At 44.1% G+C, this 22225-nt stretch overlaps 1 pseudogene; it reads left to right on the forward strand.

The window, feature by feature from the left end:
• The first annotated feature begins 13140 nt into the window (after nucleotides 1-13140).
• Nucleotides 13141-22007, forward strand: LOC138377483 (52 kDa repressor of the inhibitor of the protein kinase pseudogene; annotated as a pseudogene).
• Nucleotides 22008-22225: the final 218 nt, after the last annotated feature.

A 22225-nucleotide genomic window follows, 5' to 3' on the forward strand; every position in this document is an offset into this window, starting at 1 on the left:
ACACACACACTCACCTGTATTTGGGGGAGGGGAAGGTGGAGGGAGAGACAGCCGGTGGAGTGAGCAAATGAACCGGTCAACTGGGACCTAAAAACTCCAGGGCCATTTGCCATTAACTGAATGTGACTTTGAGCACATATTCTTTTTCAGTCTCTCCAAACAAAACTTTAGTTTAATCCTCTGTAAATTGTCATAAATGTTTGCCACGCAGGACTGCCGTGGCTAGGAGTAACGCGGAGAAAGCATCTAGCACGCAGCGGGCACTCGACGACAACTAGTGCGTGCGTGTGGTTTTGGAGCTTAAGGTCGCTTATAGAACATTATTAGTTTTCCCTGGACATTGTCTGAGCAGCCCTCTAGATGCAGATAGAGCAATAAAACCCCGACGTGGAGGCCAGCCCATGAGGTATATCCTTTAATTAGTCTTTGTAGCCATATGAACAATCCAAACGTAGAATTAGTCATTTTTATATTTTATTTTACGAAGAACCTTTCAGCCTCCCAATGGCACAACTTAACTGTGATGTTTCTCTGAGATTTCTAATTACGAACTTTGAGACCGCACTGTTCCTTGCCTTCAAAAGAACTGCTATTTGTTGTAGCAGCTGCAAGGGAAACAAACGCGGGCTGGCGCGGCAGCCGGTGCCCTCAGTCCGCAGATGGACGCGCGGTGAACTGGCACGTCGCGCGGCGCAGGGGCTCCCGCGGCCAGAGCCTCGGCACAAAAGCTCCCCGGCTGCTTTTCTGCAAGGTCGCTTTGAATCCTGCTTCCCTTCGCGCGGGCGGGGCGGGGAGACTGCTTCCAGACGGAGGCTGGGCTTGGAGCAGGTGCGGGGCAGCTCCGAGGCCAAGTGCGTGGCGCAGCGGGGAAGATGCCTTGGTGCTCTGGGGGCTGTGCAGAGACCAGAGGCGACCCCCAGGAAAACCCTAGGGGCCTCCCGCCCTCGGGCGCTGCACCGGATGTAGGTGGGCTGTGCTGGAGAGTTCCACCTGGGGCTGCTGCAGCCAGGCTGTCCGGGCTCTGAGGCGGTTCTTTCGCCTTTGGTGGAGTTGGTGGCTTGATCCTTCACTGCGGAGCTGCTAGTCGGCGTTTGTTTGTAACAGTTCTTTTTACTAGTTTGGCCCCCCCTCCCCCGCCCCCTTCCTCACTCCCTTTTTCCCTGAGGAACTTTTTCTTTTTGCTCCTTTTAAATTTTTCTCTTTTCATTGAGGACCTGGGAGCAGAACTAGCCCTAGCAGTGTCGGGTGAGTTTTCCCTGCTTTCTGCAGGATGAGGCAGGGGGAGACGGATGCTTCCCCCGCCCCCACTTTGCTTTCTGAGATTTGGGAGTGTTTCTCAAGTTTGTTTTTCAAATAGTGAGAATTCGTGCAGTGTCTTTAGCCCAGCACCTGTCCCAGGACAGAGACCACGAAAGCGTCCAGGGAGTCTGGCTGGGGGTCCGCTTTCTGCGGGCAGCAGGGAACGCGCGTGTCCCCTCCATTCTTGGCGACGAGCCAAGCAGCCCGGCTTGCGCTCCCAGCCCACGGTAAAGGTGGTGTCCTGAGATGCCTCCTCGGCCAAGCGCTGAGATCGCCTTCCTCTTCTCTCTAAAAGGTTTTGGAAGGCTGAGCAGGGCCTGCCCGGCCAGCCTGCGGGGACGCAGCCTTGCCTGCGGCGCGGGACTCGGGTCCTCGGCGCGCGGACCTCGCCCTGACCCCGGCCGGCAGCGCACCCTCCCGCGCGGGCTGCGTGGGGCTCACGCGCCTACTGAGGAGATGCCAACCTTGGGCTCTCGCGAGGGGAGACAGCCCTGTCCCTCCGGCCACGCGGTTCAACTCGCTCTCCGAGAGGTGTGAAGGGGCAGGCCTGGCCCTCTGGACGCCGTCCGCGTGGTCCTCAGAGAGACGCCGGGCCTCGGGGGGTCAGCTGGCTGTGTTATTACTCGGGTGGGACTTTTACTTGGCTTTAGGAGACCCAGGGACCCGGGGTCTAGATTAAGAGGATAAATTCTGTGGCGTCTGACAGTTTTAAGAACCAACCCTCGGCAGTGCTGTATCATCCGCTGGCCGCAAGGCCGCCCCAGGGCAAGGCGCTGTCTTCTTCTGGAAAAGGCAGTCTTTGCCTTATGGCAAATGCCAGCTGCTTGTGTCCCTGCAGGGTCTCCGCCCCATGTCCTGGGGCCTCGGATTCTGGCTGGGAAATGCTGCCCACCGAGGCAGAGCAGTTGTGCCTCCGCCTTGAAGGACTACTGGATTGACCCGGAGCAGCTCCGTGAACTGTGCCCTCCCGGGCGTTTTATTCGCACGGCAGCCAGCAAGTCCTTTCCCGCCAGCAGCAGCCCGGGCGCTCTTCCGGTCACCACCTAAGACAGCTGCACATGCTCATTGATTCATCACCTGTCACACCAGCCATGGGATGTGGAACTATGGAGAAGAGACCGGTGCCTCATTTCCACACCTTGTTTGGGATTAGGGAGAACAGTGAGTAGGAAATGGCCTTCAGCTCATTCAATTCAGTGGGAAGCTGCTTAGTCTGTGCGGTGAATATCTCCGTCCCCACAGGCGCATGCATCACTTTGAGAGATTTCGTGCCCAGCACTGCGTACTATTCAATCCCCAATAGTCACAGCACTGCCCAGCACATATTCTAATGGGTGAAGGCTGCCAGAGAGTGACCAGTAAACACAGGTATTATGGGATAGGCATTATGCAGAAATCTGAAGGAGGGAAGGGACACAAAAATTAATGCATTTTAATAAGATGGTCAGGGAGAGGTTTATCCAGAAGAGGGTGGTGTGCCAGCACGTGTGGAGGAGCCTTCCAGGTAGCAGGCAGAGCCTAGATTGCCTGGGAACTGCAGGGAGGCCCGGGTGGCTGGAGTGGAGCTGGGTGCGAAGGGCAGGGGATGAGGTCAGAGCCGGGGAGGGAGATCCTGCAGGGCCTTGGTGAGCCATTGCAAAGTTTTCAGCGTTTATTAAAAAATAGGTGGGAAAAAATTGGAAGACTGAACAGACAAATGTCATGCGTGATGGACTTAGGTCTTAGTGCACCCCTCTTGCAGCTATGTGTGGAAGGAAAGGAAGGCAGGTAAGGGGCTGTTGCAGGAACCCAGATGAGAGGTGAGGCTGCCTCGGAGCCTCGGGGGTGGTGAGATGTGGCCAGATTCTGAGTGGACTTTGAGGGAAGATCTGACATGAATTTCTGATGAATTGGATCTGGCGCATGAGGGACAGACAAGCCAAGAGTAACCCCAGGTTCTGATCTGCACCTTGGTGAAGAGACAGAGAAGGAAGGTAGAAAAGTGTGTGGGGGGACCCGTGAGTCTGGTTTTGGACTTGCTATGGGTGAGACACTTCAGACTCTCAAATGGAGAAATTGAGAAAATGGGTGGATATGTGAGCTTATGCTCCAGAGTTGAGGTCCAGGCAAGAGATCAACATTGAGGTCATCAATATACTGTTGCTTTTTAAAGTCTCGAGAAGAGAATATAAATAGCAAGAAGGAGAGAGTAGTCTTGAGCCCTGGAATGCCAAGACACCCAGGAGGGAGGAGGAAGAAGGAAACCCCTGAGAGGCAGGGACCCTAGGGTCCTGCAGCAGGCGGAAGATGGTTTCAAAGAGGAGGCATTAACAGTGTCAAAGGCTGCAGACCAATCAGTGGGTTCTGGCAATGGAATGTGCTTGGTGTCCTTATCAAGAAACAGTGTCATGGAGTGGTGGGGAAAGAGTCTGATTGGAGTGGGGTTTTAGTTGGTATTTTATTAAATGAATAAGAATATTTAGGAAGTATTGACATCTTCAAAGTGTTTTTTCTATCTCTTTCTAATGTTAAATCTTCACATGGCCTTCCCACTGATGTCGTCTTCTTTCCACGTGTGTCACCAGCAGACATCACATGGACATTGTGCTGTGCCAGGGAGCTGCAAGGGATCTATGCAAGGACTCGGGATGGTGCATCTCCTGCAGGTGGCTGGGGGAGGAATGAAGGTGCTGAGGAGCAGCACCAAAGCTGTGTCTGGAAAAGCCAAGAAGGACAAGGAAGGGACGAGGGAGGCTGGGGGACATCACCTGCCACAGCTCGTCTTGGAGTGAGTGACAGTGAGATGGCACTGGAGAAAAGGCACTGGCTTTTGTTTGTTTGTGCCTACTTATTTTATTGATTTAACTTCGTTTAAATTTGGTTACTTAATTCACTTGGTTCAATAGGAAATAGTTTAAACTGTGTGCAGTGAAATTCCCCCCTCCCCCCGCCATCTGGCTCTGCTTGGAGACGGTCAGGCTCATCAGCTCCTTGGGGGGCTGTCTTGGTTCTTTCTGTTGCTTATAACAGAATGCCTGAAAATGGGTAATTTATTTTTAAAAAGTGTTTATCTCTTACAGCTAAGGAGGCTGAGAAGTCTAAGGTGGAGGGACCACACCTGGTGAGGGTCTTCTCGCTGGTGGGGGCTCCCTGCATAGTCCAGGGGAGGTACAGAGTGTCACACGGCCATGAGGCCAAGCTGCTAGCTCAGGTCTCTCTTCCTCTTCTTGTAAAGTCACCTATCCTAATCCCATGCCATGACAACTCATCAACCTGTTAACCCATTAGTCAGTGAATGAATTAACCCATTCATGGGGGCAGAGTCCTCATGACCCAATCACCTTGCAAAGGCCCCACCTCCCATTACTGCCACATTGAGGGTTAAGTTTCAAAGGGACATTCAAACCATAGCAGGGCCCTTCCAGAGACAGTCTCTTTTTACACAGTGTTCTTTTAAAGTGCACTTTAGAAGAAAGTAATATATCCTCGAGCTCGTTGCATAACAGTACGTAAGTGTTCCTCATTCTTTCTTGCCTGGTATATTATCTCTCTCTCTCTATATATATATATAATATATATATATTTTATTTACCCAGCTCCCTATTGAAGGACATTCAAAGCATTTCTAAACATTTAATGAATAAGTTGTATATTACTGATCTCACATTTGCAGATTTCTGAATGTTTTGTTTCTGATTTAAAAACCAATTTTATTTCCATTCTCTTTTTAAGATCTGCACCTTTAAAATTAAGATATAATATACATGGAATCAAATTCAAGCTTTAAGTGGTTTCATATTGTGTTTGTGTTTCTCTATTGTCTAATGGTGTTGAGCTCTGTTCATGTACTTATTAGCCATTTGTGAAGTACCTGTTTTAAGAGTTTTGCCAATTAAAAACTTATCATTAACTTAATCAAGGTACAGTTTACATATAATAAATTGGATTTATTTAGCGTGTACAATTCAATATGCTTTGACATTGTGAGCTCCTGTGAGGTCACCCCCACAATCAAGGCACAGGACATTTGCATTATACCCAGTGGTTCCCTGCTCCTGTGAAGACCCCTTTCTCCGCTCTTGACCCCACACAATGACTAGTCTACTTGATTGACTATAGATTAGTTTGCATTTTCTAGAATTTCAGACGTAACTTAGATTTCAAAAGGAATCATACAGTATGAAGTATTTTGTGTCTGGCTTTTTTTACTCAGCTTAATGATTTTGAGATCCATCCATATTGCTGCATTAATAGTAGCTTGTTCCTTTTCGTCGCTGCCTAGTACTCCATTGTATTGCTATCTCTCCTTTCTGTATCCATTCACCAGTTGTTAAAGAGAAGTTGGTGACACATTTCTCTCAACAGTGTTTCATCTTTCCAAACTCTAAAAATGTAGCATAGCAACAACTTTCGCTGGTGCTTCATGTAACGTTGCCAATAAGCATTGTGGTCATTATGGAGACTAGAAAACAAGGCAATGCAAAATTCCAATGATAAGTTAAAATAGCAACATACAAAGTAATTTGGATGCAATGATTGCAATAATGTGGGTGTAAAAATTACCTTCCTGCACGATAACTTGCAGACGTGAGTTGTGAGTTTGCCAGGGTGGAGAAACAAAGAGCAGCATACCATTACTAGATATTTTTTAAAAGCTAATGTTTTATTAGTTTTTAGTACATGACTTAAGTATCCTTTCATCATTAGTTTGCACATCTGAATAAAGTGTCCATTTTGGGATGTGTATTGGGGAAACAAACATCACTTTTCTTTTCTCAAAAGTAATTTTAAGCATGTATTTCAAGTTGTAGAGTATATTGGATTAGCAATTCGCAGAGAGATAAATTTTATTAGAATTATTTGTTCATCTCCCTTTGTTGTTACTTTGCTTTAAATTAACAGATCAGTTTCTAAAACACCAAAAACCAACTTAATGACTAATAAAGAGGAAATCAACAGAAAGAAAGATAATAATAGAGAGTTGACAAGGACAACTCGAATTTGGAATGAATGAAGGTATTGTTAAAAAGAATTCACTGTTTGGTAATAAATCCCACCTGAGATAATGACAAAATATTAATATTAAAGTCTAATATATATTCTAATCATGGATGATCAACCTGGAAGGGTCAGAAACAAATATGATATTTTCAAATAAGTTCTTTTTTAAATTAAGTTCCAGGCTTTCAAGTTAGTAAATTTATAACTAATTGTTTTGGTATTTTCATTAGTGCCTTTTCATATTGATGTTGAAACATGCATTCATTCCCAGCTTCACTACAGTTTACCAGTGACGGTATTATCAAACATGTTTTCTACTTTAGCAAATGTAAAAAGAATTGCTTAAGCATTCATTTCTATTAGACCTTTTAGCTTTCTTAGCTGTTTAGGCTAAGAAAACAGAGAAACTAAATCTTATGTACTAAACAGGTGGGATTAGAAGGTCAGGACTCTTACATTTGCAAATGAGAGATTAAAAACAAACAAACAAACAAACAAAATCTACAACTCCAGTTGACTTAAGCCAAAAAAGAGAATTTATGGGCTTCATTTCTGAAAAGCCTGGAGCTAGATTTGGCAAGTATAGCCTGTGGGCAAAAGCTATCGATGCCAGAGAGTGAAGAATGGTTTTTACACTTTTTAAATGGTTGGGAAAAAAGCCAACAGAAGAAAAATATTTCAGGACATGCAAAAATTATACGAAATTAAAATTTCAGTGTTCATAAATAAACTTTCATTGGAACATAGTTACGCTCGTCAGTTTACCTACTGTCTACGGATGCGTGTGTGCTCTGAGGGCAGAGCTGAGTGGACAGAGACTGCATGGCCCACACAGTCTGGAACATTGACTAGTTGGCTCTTTATGGGAAAAGTCTGTGGCCCGACCCCAGAAGCACGCCAGTGCCAGCACTCAGATAATGTCCACCGGTGTCCTCTCGCCCTCTCCTCCCACTGCTTTCCTGGGGGTTGGCCCCGTTTTCATCTTGCGAGGGCAGGAGTGCAGTAAGCTGTCGCACCCATGCTCAGCTGAGGAAAGAGGAGGAGAGCTTCTCCTCCTCACTCAGCGCGGAGGACCGGCGTGGCGACTGTCTCTATGGCTGCCTTGGCCAGGGGGTTGTGCTCTGACCACGCAGGCTTGAGTCACTTGCCCAGCCCTGGAGCTGTGGTGCTGGCCAGGCCCGCCCAATCGCACACATTGAGTAGGAGTCAACACAGAAGTTAGATTGTGCAGGAACATGTACACTACGTTAAAAACTTGGAGTTCTATTCTATAGTTAGTGGGATAATGTAACCAGATTTGTGTTTTTAAAAGATGTCTCTGGTGGCAATGTGGAGAATGAACCGGAGAGACCCAAAAGTACAGGAGGAGAGACCAGTTAGAAGTGGTTCTGGAAAAAAAGAAAAAAAATTTCTTCAACTAGGAGATGGCTAGAGAGAAAGATATGGACAGAGTCTAGAGATACTTAAAAGTCTAAATTGACAGGTTTGTCTATGAGATTGAGGGAGAGGGAAATTACAAGGCTGTGGCCTAAGTTTCTGGTTTGCTCAAGGGGTAGATGGGCTCATTTTTCAAGTTGGGAAGACTGAAGAAAAAGGAGGACCAAGATGATGAGTTTGTATTTGAAATCATTAAATTTGACCTTCACTTGAAAGATTCAAGTAGCAATGTCAAGTGGGCAATAGAAATCAAGTCTGAAGCTCAGAGGTGCAGTGAAGGATGGGAAATAAAATTTGAAAGAGTCATCAACCTGTTCATAATATTTAAAGCTATGGGAATGAATAAGTTTACGGAAGCGAGGAGAGAGAGAGAGAGAGAGAGAGAGAGAGAGAAAGAGTGGGGGAGAGAGAGAGGAAGAGAAAGGGGAGGGAGAGAGAGAGGAAGAGAGGGAGGGAGAGAGAGAGAGGAGGGAGAGAGAAGAGTGAGAGAAGATAAGGAAGTCTCCCCTTGATCTTGGACTCCCCATGATCTCTGAGGTGGAGGAGCGTGAAGTGTTGAGTGAGTCTGAGCCTGAGCCGGAGCCAGGGCAGAGCAGACGGGAGGAAGGGTCAGGGAGCCAAGGGTAAACGATGAGTCATGGAGGGGGAGTGCTCAGAAGGCCCAATGCCCCTGGGAAGCTGCGCACGGTAAAGACGAGTCTCACCCATTTGGTGACGTAAAGTCATTGGTGACCTTAGTGAGAGCTGTTTTGGGAAAGTTTGGGGGTGGAAGCCCAATTTAAGTGGCCTGAAGAGTGACTCAGATCCTATTTTTATAGGACTCCTGTCTTTTGATTCTATCCTTTTATGATTCCAGGTCTGCCCTTTGAACCTGGTCTCCCTGTTTTGACTCTCAAAGTCTTGACTCAGCCCCAGTCTGCAAGGCCTTCTTCCCATCCTAATTAGTCCCTTGGGAACCCAATTCCTGGTTCTGGCCCATCAGCGTCCAGACAGTACATGAACTCCTCCTTAAGTGCAGATAATTGAAGCTTTACCTGTCTAAGTAATGAAATATGGACCTCAGGCTTGAGTTCAGGGTTACCACTAATTGTATAAAATTGAAAAGTTGCTTAACTTCAGTTTCCTCATCAATGGAGTGGGGACTAATCCTGCCTATTTTACCATCTCATTGTAAGGATTAAAGCTCCTGGCACATGACAGCTGCTCAATAAATGTTGGTTACATTTTCCTACCTTTTCTGTCCTTCCAAGAAACAAACATCCTTTTAACCATTTTTCTATGGAGCATTCCAAAATTTAAACATGTGTTTATATGGTGATATACTTTAATCAATATAAATGCTTCCCTGGTGACATTGCTTCATTCATCCAACATTTGCTCACCAACCACCTTTCGTGTGCAAGCACAGAGCTAGGATCTGGCCGTTCAACAGTGAGCACGAAGGACACGGCTCTTCGCCTCTTCTGTCTCGTGCAGGCCGTGGACAAATGTAAAAACACAAAGTTATATATCACCTGGTTGCTATAGGTGCTGAGCAAGAAATACAACGGGTGCCAAGAAACAGAATGATGGGCTAGAAATGGTTCCAGTGAAGTCAGGGAGGAAGGTTTTTCTGTGAATTTGACGTTATCGGTTGCCGTCCAAAGGGCCGGAGGGAACAATGGACTTCTATCATCACTGGCATGCGTGGATAGATGGGTCATAATGCAGACAGTCCACCGTGATGAGAAGCTGCTGAGGTATGTTGGCATCTCAGCCCTTAAACTGAATCCACATCTAGGTGGCTGCACATTTATTAATTTTCAGAGTTTTTCTTTCTCCTTCATCATCTGCCAGGTGGTCAAGTCAACCACCTTTTAAATACTTGCTATGTCTGTTTTTGGGCTGAGAAATCTTGTAGTCATGCTGGTGAGAGTTACATAAGGAGGAAAATGTCACTGGCCGAGGGTTAGGCTCCTCGGAGCGAAGCACCTCACTTCAGAGCCTCAACTCTGCCCTCTCTCATTCAATTTCTCAGGGACCATTTTTATTCCTTGGTTCTTGGCTGAGTTCTGGACAAGTGAGGTTCTAGGAAAGTGACCTCTGGGCAAACAAGGTGTTGCTGTGCAATCCCAAGCAATTATGACACATGTTATCTTTGTAAACTGGGTGACGAGTTGAATCTGTATAGAGCCCTGGTGTGCCCAGGATTCATTGTAAACCTGGGAGGGCCCTGGGCAAACAGACTGACTCTTCCCGATCTGATTTTGTGGTTTTCTGTCTCTCCACTGATGGCCGCCACTTCTCCCACGTGGTAGGGTGTTCCTCCCAACCCCAATCAGGAGCTCTATCTTTGCATTCTTCCGGACGGACAGCCTAGCTTAGGACAATTGTGTTTGGAGTAAAAGGAAATAGCGTGGAAAAAAATGTCTAAGTGTCTCACCTCCTGAGTCACGGTCATGGCTGCCTAGTAAGAGCTGTTTTAGAAACTCGGAGATGTTTTCCATTTATTTGAATTGAGCTTGACTAGGCCCATAAGAGAGGGAATAGAAGAGTGTTCTCTTACAGGGTCTGCACAATTTCAGCTAAAGCTAACTTTCCCCTTCCACAAGAGAGCTGGATGGTGTGGGGGGATAAAAAGGGAAGGAAGTTCTAAAATGATTTTCTGTCCTTATAGAGAGTTGAGAATTATTGTGTTCCTTGCCACTTTGTTGCAATATGGCTCACGCAGAAGAATTCGTTCTTATCTTTATAGAGTGTGTCTTCAACTCCAAAAATGCCACCCCTGCTTCAGATAACCCCAAGCCCTGGCCTATTGGGATGACAGGGGAACCAAGGAGAGATTAGATTTTGAGATGATTTTGTTCTTGCTGTTCAAATCCTCTGCTCAGTGGTGAAGTAGAATTACAGACTATGTCTGTCTCCTCAGCAAAGAGTTCAGCCCCAAAGAGGGCTCGAGAGAGCTGTAGGACAAGTTTGCTTCTATCTGGCAGGAGCTGTGGGGGAGCTGGAGACGTCCGTGGCGGATGTACATAGCACGTGCTGCATATGGCCTTCCAGACCCACCTGGCCAGCCCTGAGACGAGGTGAGCAGGGCTGATAGAGCTCCAGAGAGCCTCCCGCTCTGGAGACTAGTTTCAGTGACAAGTCACTGGCAGGCAGCGATGTCGTAGGGAAACCTGGAGAGCAATCAGCAGGTCCAGGGCAGTGGCTGACCCTGAGACCCTGAACCACTGTGTGACTTTGAGCAAACTGCACAAACTGTTTGGGCCCTAAGTTAATCTTTTTAAAAATGAGCTTGCATGCTAATAACTATTACAGACACTTTCAGCTCAGAAATACTGTTTTTGTGGGTAAATAAGGCATTTCTAAGGCCAGCATAAATATACAGTGAACCTATGGAAGTCCTAAAAATACACTTTGATATTTTACACAGGGATGCTGTGGTCACTACAATGAGAAATCATTGCACTTCCTGCATAGGAATCGGTAGATTACAAGTGTGAGTACATGAAAATATTCCCCAAATGGTAGTCATTGTTATTGTTATTATGTTTATAATTGAAATAACAATATTTCATATCAAATCATCACATAAATTATACACGGAGGAGTTAATGATAACTTTGAAAACAAGGCCTCTTTACATGTAGGGAAAAGGCTGGAAAAAATGAACTCTTAAAACATGGTTGCATTTGGATGATAGAACTAAGAAGTGATTTTTTTCTTTTTTCTGCCTCTCTGCATTTTTATGTTTTTCTTTAATGAATATTTACTATTTTTATGATCAATAGTAAACACTAGTTTTTTTGTTTGTTTGTTTGTTTTTGCTTTTGTTTTGAGACAGAGTCTCACTCTGTTGCCCAGGCTAGAGTGCCGTGGCGTCAGCCTAGCTCACAGCAACATCAAACTCCTGGGCTCAAGCCATCCTCCTGCCTCAGCCTCCCCAGGCGTGTGACACCAGGCCATTCCAATTTTTCTATTTTTAGTAAAGATGGAGTCTCGGTCTTGCTCAGGCTGGTCTCGACTCCTGACCTCAAGCGATCCTCCTGCCTCTGCCTCTCAGAATGCTGGGATTACAGGCATGAGCCACTGCGCCCAGCTAACATGAGTTTATTTTTAAATACTTTGTTTGTAAGCACAAGGTGGATTTCTTTCTAGATTCAACAATAATAGTAGCAAAATTATTATGGCATCCTGAATATTTTAATGAATCTTAAGAAAAACTTCATATTTATCCTTAAAAATTTGCATTAGGTATTTAATTTTTATGTGAAAACTTGTTTTTAATAAAAAAAAAATCTGAAGCAAAACAGAAGTGGCACTAAATCTTGTAGTTTTCTCAGAAATTTTTAAAATTTAGTTGTCTTGTTTGAATTTCATAGGCCACACGGGTAACAGAAAATAGGAAAACTTTTTTATTTAACAGAATTTAGGAACTATCAGATTTCTGTAAAAGAAATACTCTGTACTTAGCAAACTCAGCATTTGAAATGATTTGCTGGAATTTTGACATCAGGCATTTCACATATTAGTTTCTTTCTGAGGAGGAGAAATTGGAAGAAGGACTTGGATTTTTGTAGCAATGAAAGAATCATTAAACTCTCATCTTGGTTTGAAATTCCTCATTTTTTGTTATTGACATTGGTTCTCATTCCGCACTTCTCTCACTCTCAGTTCAGATACACCAGTTCTTGTTATTCTATTTTTAGCTCTAACCCCTTCCCTGGCCCCGCCCTCCAGCAAATTTGAAGATCAGGCTTCATCTCAAGTTCTGATCACTGGCCACTGGCAGAGGCCCCACTGAGGTCTTCTTGCTCCCTGGTTTTCTGGGGGGGGGGGGGGAATGTTTTTCTCTCTCTTTGGGGAGGAGTAGATTGAAACCCTCCCACTGGGATGTCGGGGAGCTCGCCTTTCCGGGGGAGCCCGCTGCTTTCCGAGCAGGATGGCAGCCCAGCTGGCCTCTGTTTCGTGCTCCTGACGGGGCAAGTCCCTCGCCGGAAGCTTGTCACCAGCTTCCCTCCAGCCGCAGAAGCCTCCAGAAGCGTCTCTGCTCTCAAATGCTCCGATGAGAACGGCCGCGCTGCCGAGGGCTGGAGCTCATGGGCCTCCGACCTGGGCCGCGCTCTTCCGTCCCGTCCCGGTGCCCGGAGAGCCCCGGTTGCCCTGAAGGGGCCTCGGCCCGCTCCCCGGAGCCCTGTGCTGACGGCACCTGCGCCACATTCCAGCAAAGAGTGCATTTGCGCAGTCGTTCGTTCACTCACTCGTTCACTCAACAGTCGTTCACCGAAAGCCAGTTACGCGCCAGACACTCTGCTAGGCGGTCGGGATTCCCAAAGGAATTAAAAAAAAGAGGCTGAACTTATGAGGAATATGCTGGTATGGAAGATCCAAATTAAAAACGAGACAAAGCAAAACAATAAAACTGATTTGGCAATAGCAGCAATGTGTTCAGACAAACCACAGGGTGCAGAGCAAGCCAGGATTAATTCTGCCCCCAGCTCCTCTCGGCCCTCACGGGGGAGCAAACGTCCAGCCCCGTTTGCAGCGGGTTTGAGGGCGCGGTGCGCGGGCAGCGCGTGGGGCGGCCGGCCCGGCTCTCGGCGTCCTGAGAACATCAGTTTCCAGGAACAGGGGTTTGCTGGGGATGAGGCTGCAGAGGACGGCGCGGGGCAGGCTGGGCTGGGCATTACATATTCTCTGCTAAGAAATGCGTATCATTGTTTGGGTATCACCACTACAAGAAAGAAAAAGAAGTATTTAACTCTAGAAACCAACGCTAAAAGATAATTCCCTGGCAGGGTGGAGGGTGGACGGCAGAAGGAACGCCTGAAGTGAGTATGTAATGGTTCGGGGTATATTGAAATCGTTTCGCAGCCTTGGGAGTCCTGGGGAGAATGCCTGGGCTGCATTCTCTGGGAGGAACAGGGACTGAGGACCTGCAGTCCCTGTGAGACCAGGGAGACGACGGGTGAGTGAAGGCCCTGGAAGCATCAGGGAAGGTCACCAGGGATGGCAAGGTGGGCATGCAGGTACATGGGCTTGTTCCCGAGCACACCTGAGGTGCCCCTTGCAGCCTCCCTGTATTACTGAGGTAGGGGGTAGTAGGCTGGTGTATGTAGCTGAGATCCCACCTGAGATAATGAGCTGTTAGAATTTGATTTTTAATTCTATCTGCTGGTCGCTAAACATTTAGGGGATGGTTGTGGTTTTGTTCCAAGGCTTAGACATAATGCAAGTGAAGTATCTGTCACACAGTAGTCTTAGTTCCTCACATGAGATTTTATTTCCTACTGAGAAACAAAGTAAAACTCAGAGAGATTAATTGTCCCAACGTCACAGCATGGCACACTCACTTGCTGCTTGTCTAAATAGAGAATCGCAGCATACTGGCTTAATTTCCAGCTCTACACCCTGAAATGACAGGTCGTTATTGCATTTCTACTGGAAGCCAGTAGTCACTTGTGATGATGAAATTCAAATATTGTTCCTGAATGAATAAACACAGCAAGTTTCTACAATAATATTAGTATAAAAATGTGGTTTCCAACAACCAGTCACTATTGGGTGAGACAGGTCCCTGTTTCTTCCCCACCGAAGTCTATTTGTTTTCGAAACCACGAAACGAAATGAAATAGAAGCACATAAATTCCAAAACCCAGGACAAACACATTTACATACATGCACCAGGAAATACAACAGGAGGTTTTCATAAACATTACTCAGCCATGTGACACGCATTGTGAGTTAAATACTCCACAAACATCATCACATCTGGTCTTCACAAATGACATTTCTTTTATGCGGTACATGGACAATTTTGCAATTATATGTTGCTTCTGGGTTATTAGCTTGTGAAAGTGGTTCAAGCCATATTTTCATTGTTATAAAAAATGAAATTAAGTACCCACATGTGAGATGTGTTGTTCTAGATACTTGAGAACTTGAAACTGATGCAGACATCACCAGTGAGCAGCTACAAGCAACAGTTGTGTCTGGCCAATATTCCACCAGGCAATTAAGTGGAAAAAGGAACAACAATGGAATTGGCAGAATTAATGGCATCATTAGGATAAGCTAGTAGAAATATATTAATGTATTCTTCCCACCTCTCCTCCCTCAGAGCTCAGACGCATCCTTGGGTATTCACTGTGCACCTGCCGGCTCCCCAGAGATTGGTGAATTGTTTCAATCTCTCCATTTCATTTGAACTAAAACACAGAGACGGGTGTGTAGCAAGGTGTTGCTGGTTGTGTTACCAAGGGAAGACCCACAAATTCCTAATGTGGAGGTCTTGGAGTGGCAAAACATCCAAGGACTGTTCCATGTTTGCTGTTGGTGGTGCTGGTGGTATCTCCTGGATTCTATTATTTATTTATTAGCTCCCCAAAGATGAACCTCACCACCCCTTTCTTCTCCTTACACATGATTGAGATGGTTTTTGTCATTTGCAACCTAAAGAGCTTTCTGGAACACAAATAGTGATTAGTGTAAAATATACAAGGTGTGCCTATAAAGACATCTGATTAATTTCACAGACATATTTCTGTTTAGATTGTGAAGAACTCATTTCCTGAAACTGGAGGTGCTTACTCCAGAGCTGAGTGACCACACGTCAAGAGAGCTGGCATTGTGGGCAAGGCTGGGCTGATGAATGTCCAACTCCATGATTTTATGACGGCCAATTATATTATTACATAATTAAGCCTTGTAAATAGATGGCGACATACACAGTGAACTGTGCAAATATTAGACATAGATTCAACAAAAGATTTAGATTGTGTATCCCTGCTAGAGCTTTTGGTGTGGCACCAAGTCCAGAGTAAAAATATATGAATTGTCTATTCAGAGATTAAAGTAAAAGAATAAATTAATACCTCTTCTTTAATGGTTAGGAAAATTGCCAACTAATTTTGAAAATTAAATATCTGTAAGCTCTTTTTTATTTTATATATAAAGGAAAACAGAAGGTTCCTAGCACACTATAGTATTTGACTTTAATTGCATCTTTTACGAAGATAAAAAGAAAAGGATCCTTGAAATGATGACAATGAATTTTTGAAAAATGTCTTATTCAAGTAAAGTTTTGCTTATTAAAACTATTATTCATTAAAACAAATAACCTACATTTTGGCCTTCAAATCCATGCTTTTCTACCTACAACTTTTGCCTTTTACAGAGTCGTGTCATTAAATTACCAGAATTAACCAAAGTGGCGTTTACAGGGGAAAGTCTGACTTGAAAGTGCTTTCCCAGGTGGAGGTTTTCCAGCCAGGACTTGCAAATTACCAGGAATGAATGTTTTGGAAAACAGTATTGTAAATGTTTCATCACTCGGGGCAGCCTTCTTTTATGCCTGACTGAGGCAGTGCAGTTGCTTCCTTCTCCGTGTGTTCATGGAAACTTTGACCCTCTTTGTAAGTCTTTTGTTTACCTGCTTGTCACAATGCCACAGATGACCTGCTCAAGGTCGGAGGCTGCTTTTTTATTGGTGGTTCGTTTGTTTGTTTTTTGGTCATTGTTTGTTTAGGATTAAATGTAACACATATCCACAATAAAAGTCATATAATATTAAAAAATATAAAAAAGAAAGTTAAAAAATTTACGTCAAATTCCATTAACAAGAAGTAACTATTCTTGGCATTAGGTGCATATCTTTCTAAACACATTATCTCTTAATGTGTAGTTGCAGATTTAAACACAGGAAAATATAAGCAGAAATAATTTTAGAAACAGAATCAAATTACATGTTATTTCAAAATAAATTACATTATACTTAATTTTATTGAACTTAAAAAAACTAAAGTGAAATTAAAAGAACTGAAATTTATTTTATCATAATTTAAAATTATTTAAATTTAAGCAAGCAAAGGTTGTAAAAAAACTTTAAAAGACCAAACCAATTATTTTGATTAACTAAGTATTTCAACATTAGGCTTTAGTTATTGATTATCCTATAACTTCAAGTGTTTCTTATTTATATTATTATTTAATTTTTTAAAACCCTTTTATTTTGAGATAATTATAGATTTACATCTACGAAGACATGTATGAAATAATACAGAAAGACCTTGTCCACCTTTTGCCCAGTTTCTTTCAAAGACAACATCCTGAATACATGTACATTATATAGTACAAATTCACAACCAAGAATCCCACGCTGATGTGATCTGTTGACCTTATTCAGATTCCACCAGTCTTACGTGCAATCTCTGTGTGTCTGTGGGTATTTAGTTCTACTCAGTTTTTATCACATGTCTATGTAGATTTGTGTGACCAATAATTCTATTGCAAGGATTCTTCAAGCCCTGGCACCAAGAATCTGCCCTTCATCTCTGTAATGCTATCATTTCAAGAATGTTGCGTGAATGGATCCATGTGTTATGTAGCCTTTTGATACCAGCATTTTTCCACTCAGAATAATCCCCTGAGATCCATCCAAGTTGTTGCATGTATCAATATTTCTTTCCTTTTAATGGCCAAATCATGGTATGAATGTATTACAGTTTAATTAGTCACCTGTTGAAGGGAATTTGGGTTATTTCAGCTTTGCGCTATCACAAATAAAGCTTCCATGCCCGTTTAGGTACAGGTTTTTCAGTAAATAACCTGGAATAGATACCTGAGAGTGCAATTGCCGCGTTGTATGGTCAGCACGTGTTTAGTTCTGTAAGAAACTGCTCTCCCTACTCCAGAGTGGCCGTGCTGTTTTACATTCCCACCCACAGTGGGTGAGTGACCCAATTTCTTTGTATCTTTGCAAATATTTGGTATGATCATACATTATTTTTACATGTCCATGGTAATAACCTTTATGATCTTTTCTATAATCACTATTCACCACAATTGTTTCTCTCCATAGTTATATTCTTAGATGGATCCAATACACAATACCATGCATGTTGTGTTTTGATGGATGCAGGGATCTCACAAGCACTTTTGTTGGTGTGCTTTGTGTTCAAAAATACCCTTTACCTTTTATCTTTAAAAAAAATTTAATTTTTAATTATTATGGGTACATAATAGCTATATATTTATAGGGTACATGTGATGTTTTGATAAAAGACATTACCTTTTATCTTGTCTGGGTGGTTTTGAAGGGTGCCAGCCAGGAGAATAAAGCAAAGTGACGTGCACATCCTTCCTGCGTGGGAAGTGCCGGCTCCTCTTCACCTTGTTCTCCTCCTGCCCCTGGCGAAGTCCGGACGCCGAGCAGGATGATTCCTACGGAACATTTGGATGAGTCAGTCAATGCACAGGTGAGTTACAGTGTGTACTGAGCAGGAGTCACAGAAATCAGCTAAAAGGAATAACCACGACTGCCTCTGACAGCCGTGTTGAGTGAGTCATGAAGAACTCATTTAATGTTTTCGACCACTTCCTGAATTGCCCATATACAAATCAAGTAAATGATTCATTAACAATCCATTCCTAATGTGAAAATTGCTGAAGTAATAAGATCGTTATGGGCCAGTAATTTTGGTTGTAAGAACATAGTTAGTTACCTTCATCAAGCTTCTAGGGTCTTCCAGATTTTAGCTTTTGTAATTAATATTGAAATTTCATGAAGAAGAAATAAATGAACTTCCAGGTGGTGAGAGTCATATGCATCTGGTTCTGTGGGTTTTCTGATTTCTGTCCCTTCTGAATACTGGACTGGGCACATAAGGTGTGATATTAAGGGCTCTAATTTTCTGAAAATTCTCATAAAGTCATGGTAAATAATTATGAAGTTTTGAATTCTGAAATTCTTTTGTTTTAGGTGCCAATATTTAAATGTGTTTATTAAACTTAACAAATGCTAAATAAAGAAAACTCCAGTGAACCAGGGAAATTTTGTACACTGCAGGTGGGAATCAAAGAGGTAGAGCTATTGGAAGTGGGAACTGTCTGTTAAGCTAGAAAGGAATTCCTTGTGAACAAGGAACTTCTAGATGTAGAACTAACATAAATTCATGCCCACCTGTACAAAAAGACATATACAAAGTATTCATGGTAGCAGTTTATAATAGCTCCAAATTAGAAACAAACAATGTTCATCGAGAGTAGAATGGACAAATGAATTGTGGTCATCCACATGAGGAAAGGTTACTTATCTGTTAACTAAAACAAGTGAACTAGTCATCGCTCAATCTCACAAAGATAATTTTGAGTGAAAGAGGCTAGGCTGGAAGAATAAATGTTGCACTATTCTATGATATAAAGTTCAACTCCAGGCAAAACTAATGCCTGGTGTAGAAGTCAGCATGGTTGTTACTCTCGGGATGGGGAGGGTGGGAGCTCCCGGCTGCTGCTCCTGCCCTAGATGACAGTTACGTGAGTGTGCTAACTTGGTGATCTTTCTGTTCACTTCTGATTTGGGCACATCGCTGTATGTGTATTATACCTCAGTAAAAAGTAAAAAAATATAAAAACAGAACAACAGAACTAACAGAACAGAAAATTTATGATGGGAGATTGGAAAACGAAGAGGAAATAGCTGTGGAAAATGAACCTGGCAACCAATTTGTGTGTGTGTGTATGTGTGTGTGTGTGAGCTGATAAGACTAAGCACCTCAGGAATAGGAAATATAAGTGCAAATGAGGATTCTTGAAGCAGAGAGACAAACTCCAGAGGAAGCCTAACAAGTCACTAGCGCAGTAGCCAGCGGCGCGAGCTTCGGGGGGCCCTGCGGGGAGAAGGGCCTGGGGGCCGCTCTGAAGACCACGGTAGGACGAGAGCTGAAGGGTCTCTATTTTAAAGGAACCGCTTGTCGTACGATGAGATAACCTCATCATGATGATGAAGTAGAACTTCATGAAGGGACAATAGCTGGTCCCTTGTTTTAATAGATAGTAGCATCATAACCATCGGTGAGAGCAGAGAAGGGAAAATTACAGTTAACAAGTTGGCAAAGTACAGTGAACACTCAAAATAATCATGTGGGAAATTATATTGAAAACATCAAAACATGTCAAAAACAAAAGGAAGAAACAGCAGTATAAAATAAGCAGTGAGCTGCCCGGCCTGACAGGCGGGCGGCTGCCCTCGGGGCGGGAGGGCAGGGCTGGACAGCGCGGGCAGCGCGCCACACTCCGCGGGCCCCCAGCTGCGCGCCGGGCCTGCAGGGTCCCGCCAGATGCTGGAAGTGGGTGGAGGATTGCAGGCGAGCAGACTCAGAAGATAAAACACCCGATCAACTAAATCAACATTATCGATTACATGCCAAACACCTCGAGACCTCTATGATCTGCAGCTCTAGTCCTTACAGGACAGTTCTTCAAGATAGCTCAATGCCAACAATATTTGATCTTAACAGTCACTTGAACAATCCACACAGCAGACACAGAAAACGAATAAAGGAAATTGAGTGAAGATGAAATCAGGACACTGAAACAACAACAACAAAAAAAATTGATGAAACTTCTGAACAAGAGCAAAAACCTAAAGAAACCAACAACAGCCATGCTCAGAACCCCAGCGCAAAAGCGGCCGGGGGAAGAACAGGACGATGACATTTTACCTCTAACCCTTGAAGAGAAGGAAAACAAAGAATACCTAAAATCTTTATTTGAAATCTCAATTCTTGTGCAGAAGCAAAACATACCTCTGGACGGACAGGAGGCTGACAAAATCCGAGGTCTCTTTCCTCCCGATGATCTTCAAGCACTGCCGCGGTGCCGGGTCGGTTCTGCTGGAGAGGTCCTGAGAAAGCGCTCGGGGACAACAGCAGTTGACACATTGCTTTGTTCAGAAACACAGCAGACAGATTCTAGAGATCTGTGAGAGCTGTATAGGGGCAGAAACGCTCCGGGAAGCGAGAGACTCACACTTCTTTTCCCTGATCACTGGGATGTCGTGGACCTAGCCGGGAAGCGCGCCTACCTGTGCTGGTGAGCTTTGTCGGGGAATCTCACAGCCTGAGAGAGGCTTCTGTGTGTTTCCGCTCCAGGAAGCCGACGCAGAAATTTTGGCTGTGAAATGTCACACTGCAGTGACTGAGAAGTGGGGCTAACTATGGATGTGGTTGCCGCCAGGCTTACATTGTGTCCAGCAGAATTTCTTCCAAAACGAAAGTGGTTGCTTCTAGACTTTCAGAGAAACATACCCAAGCTATCTACACACTGTTCTTCCTGTGCCTGAAGCACGTGGTTGGCAAAATCAGTGCCTGTTATGGGAGCGCCTGTTGCATTGGGAACACTTGAGGAAGTTTGTTCTTTTTTCCATCGATCACACAACTGCTTTTAGAACTTGACAATGTAATTTCTGTTCTTTTTCGGAACAGTGAAGAAAGGGATAAAGAACTGAAGAAAATTTGCTATTCTCAGTGGACAGGGAGGCATGATGCTTTTGAAATTTTAGTGGACTTCCTGCAAGCACTTGTTTTATGTTTAGATGGTGTAAATAGTGACACAACTGTTAGGTGGAATAACTGTATAGCTGGCAGAGCATTTGTCCTCTGTAGTGCAGTAACAGATTTTGATGTCATTATTACTGCTGTTGTCTTTAAAAATGTCCTCTCTTTTACAAGGGCCTCTGGGAAAGATCTCCAGGGGCAAACCTCGGATGTCTTCTTTGCGGCCAGTAGCTTGACGGCAGCCCTGCAAGCACTCAATGAGTGGTGGAAAATATTGAAGTTTATCATGAGTTTTGGTTTGAAGATGCCACAAATTTGGCAACCAAACTTGATATTCAGATGAAGCTCCCTGGGAAATTCCGCAGAGCTCGGCAAAGTAACCTGGCACCTCAACTAACCTCTGAGAGTTACTAAAAAGAAACCCTAAGTGTTCCAACAGTGGAACACGTTATTCAGGAACTTAAAGATATATTCTCAGAACAGCTCCCCAAAGCTCTTAACTTCTTATCTCTGGTACCCTTAGTCATGGGTCAACTCAGATTCGATATGTCAGGAGCACCATGCTGACATGTACAGAAGTGATTTACCCAATCCTGACATGCTGTCAGCTGAACTTCATTGTTGGAGAAACGAATGGAAACAGAGAGGGAAAGATATTGAGCTTCCGCCCACCATTTATGCGGCCCTCCACCTGCCTGGTGTCAAGTTTCTCCTACTGTGTATGCATTGCTGAAGGCCCTGTGTATTCTCCCTGTGATGAAGGCTGAGAATGAGAGCTACAAAAGTGGACGAACGCATCTCGAAGTGTTCTTGAGGGACACTTTGACAGACCAGAGGTCAGCTAACTTGACTTTGCTTAACATAAATTTTTATATAAAACACAAACTGGATTTAATGGTGGACACACATACCAAACTCTATACAACCAAATCCGAGCTTCCTACCGATAATTGAGAAAGCATTGAAAATACCTAAGAGATTTTGAAAATAAGTTTTCTCTTATATTTGATATTGGAAAGAAGAGGCATAGGTGTATATAGGCCACTTAATCACTGAGTATCTTTGCCCATAGGCCTCCAGTGACTACTTTAGCCGTTGATAATCTACCCATGTGAGTGGCCCCTGTTTGAACCCTCAGGCTTTGAAGACCTATCTGTTCTTCCAGAAGACAGCATTGAAAGCGCCCCCCATTC

This window comes from Eulemur rufifrons, chromosome 29, assembly GCF_041146395.1.
Source record: "Eulemur rufifrons isolate Redbay chromosome 29, OSU_ERuf_1, whole genome shotgun sequence".
In the NCBI taxonomy this organism is placed as follows: domain Eukaryota; kingdom Metazoa; phylum Chordata; class Mammalia; order Primates; family Lemuridae; genus Eulemur; species Eulemur rufifrons.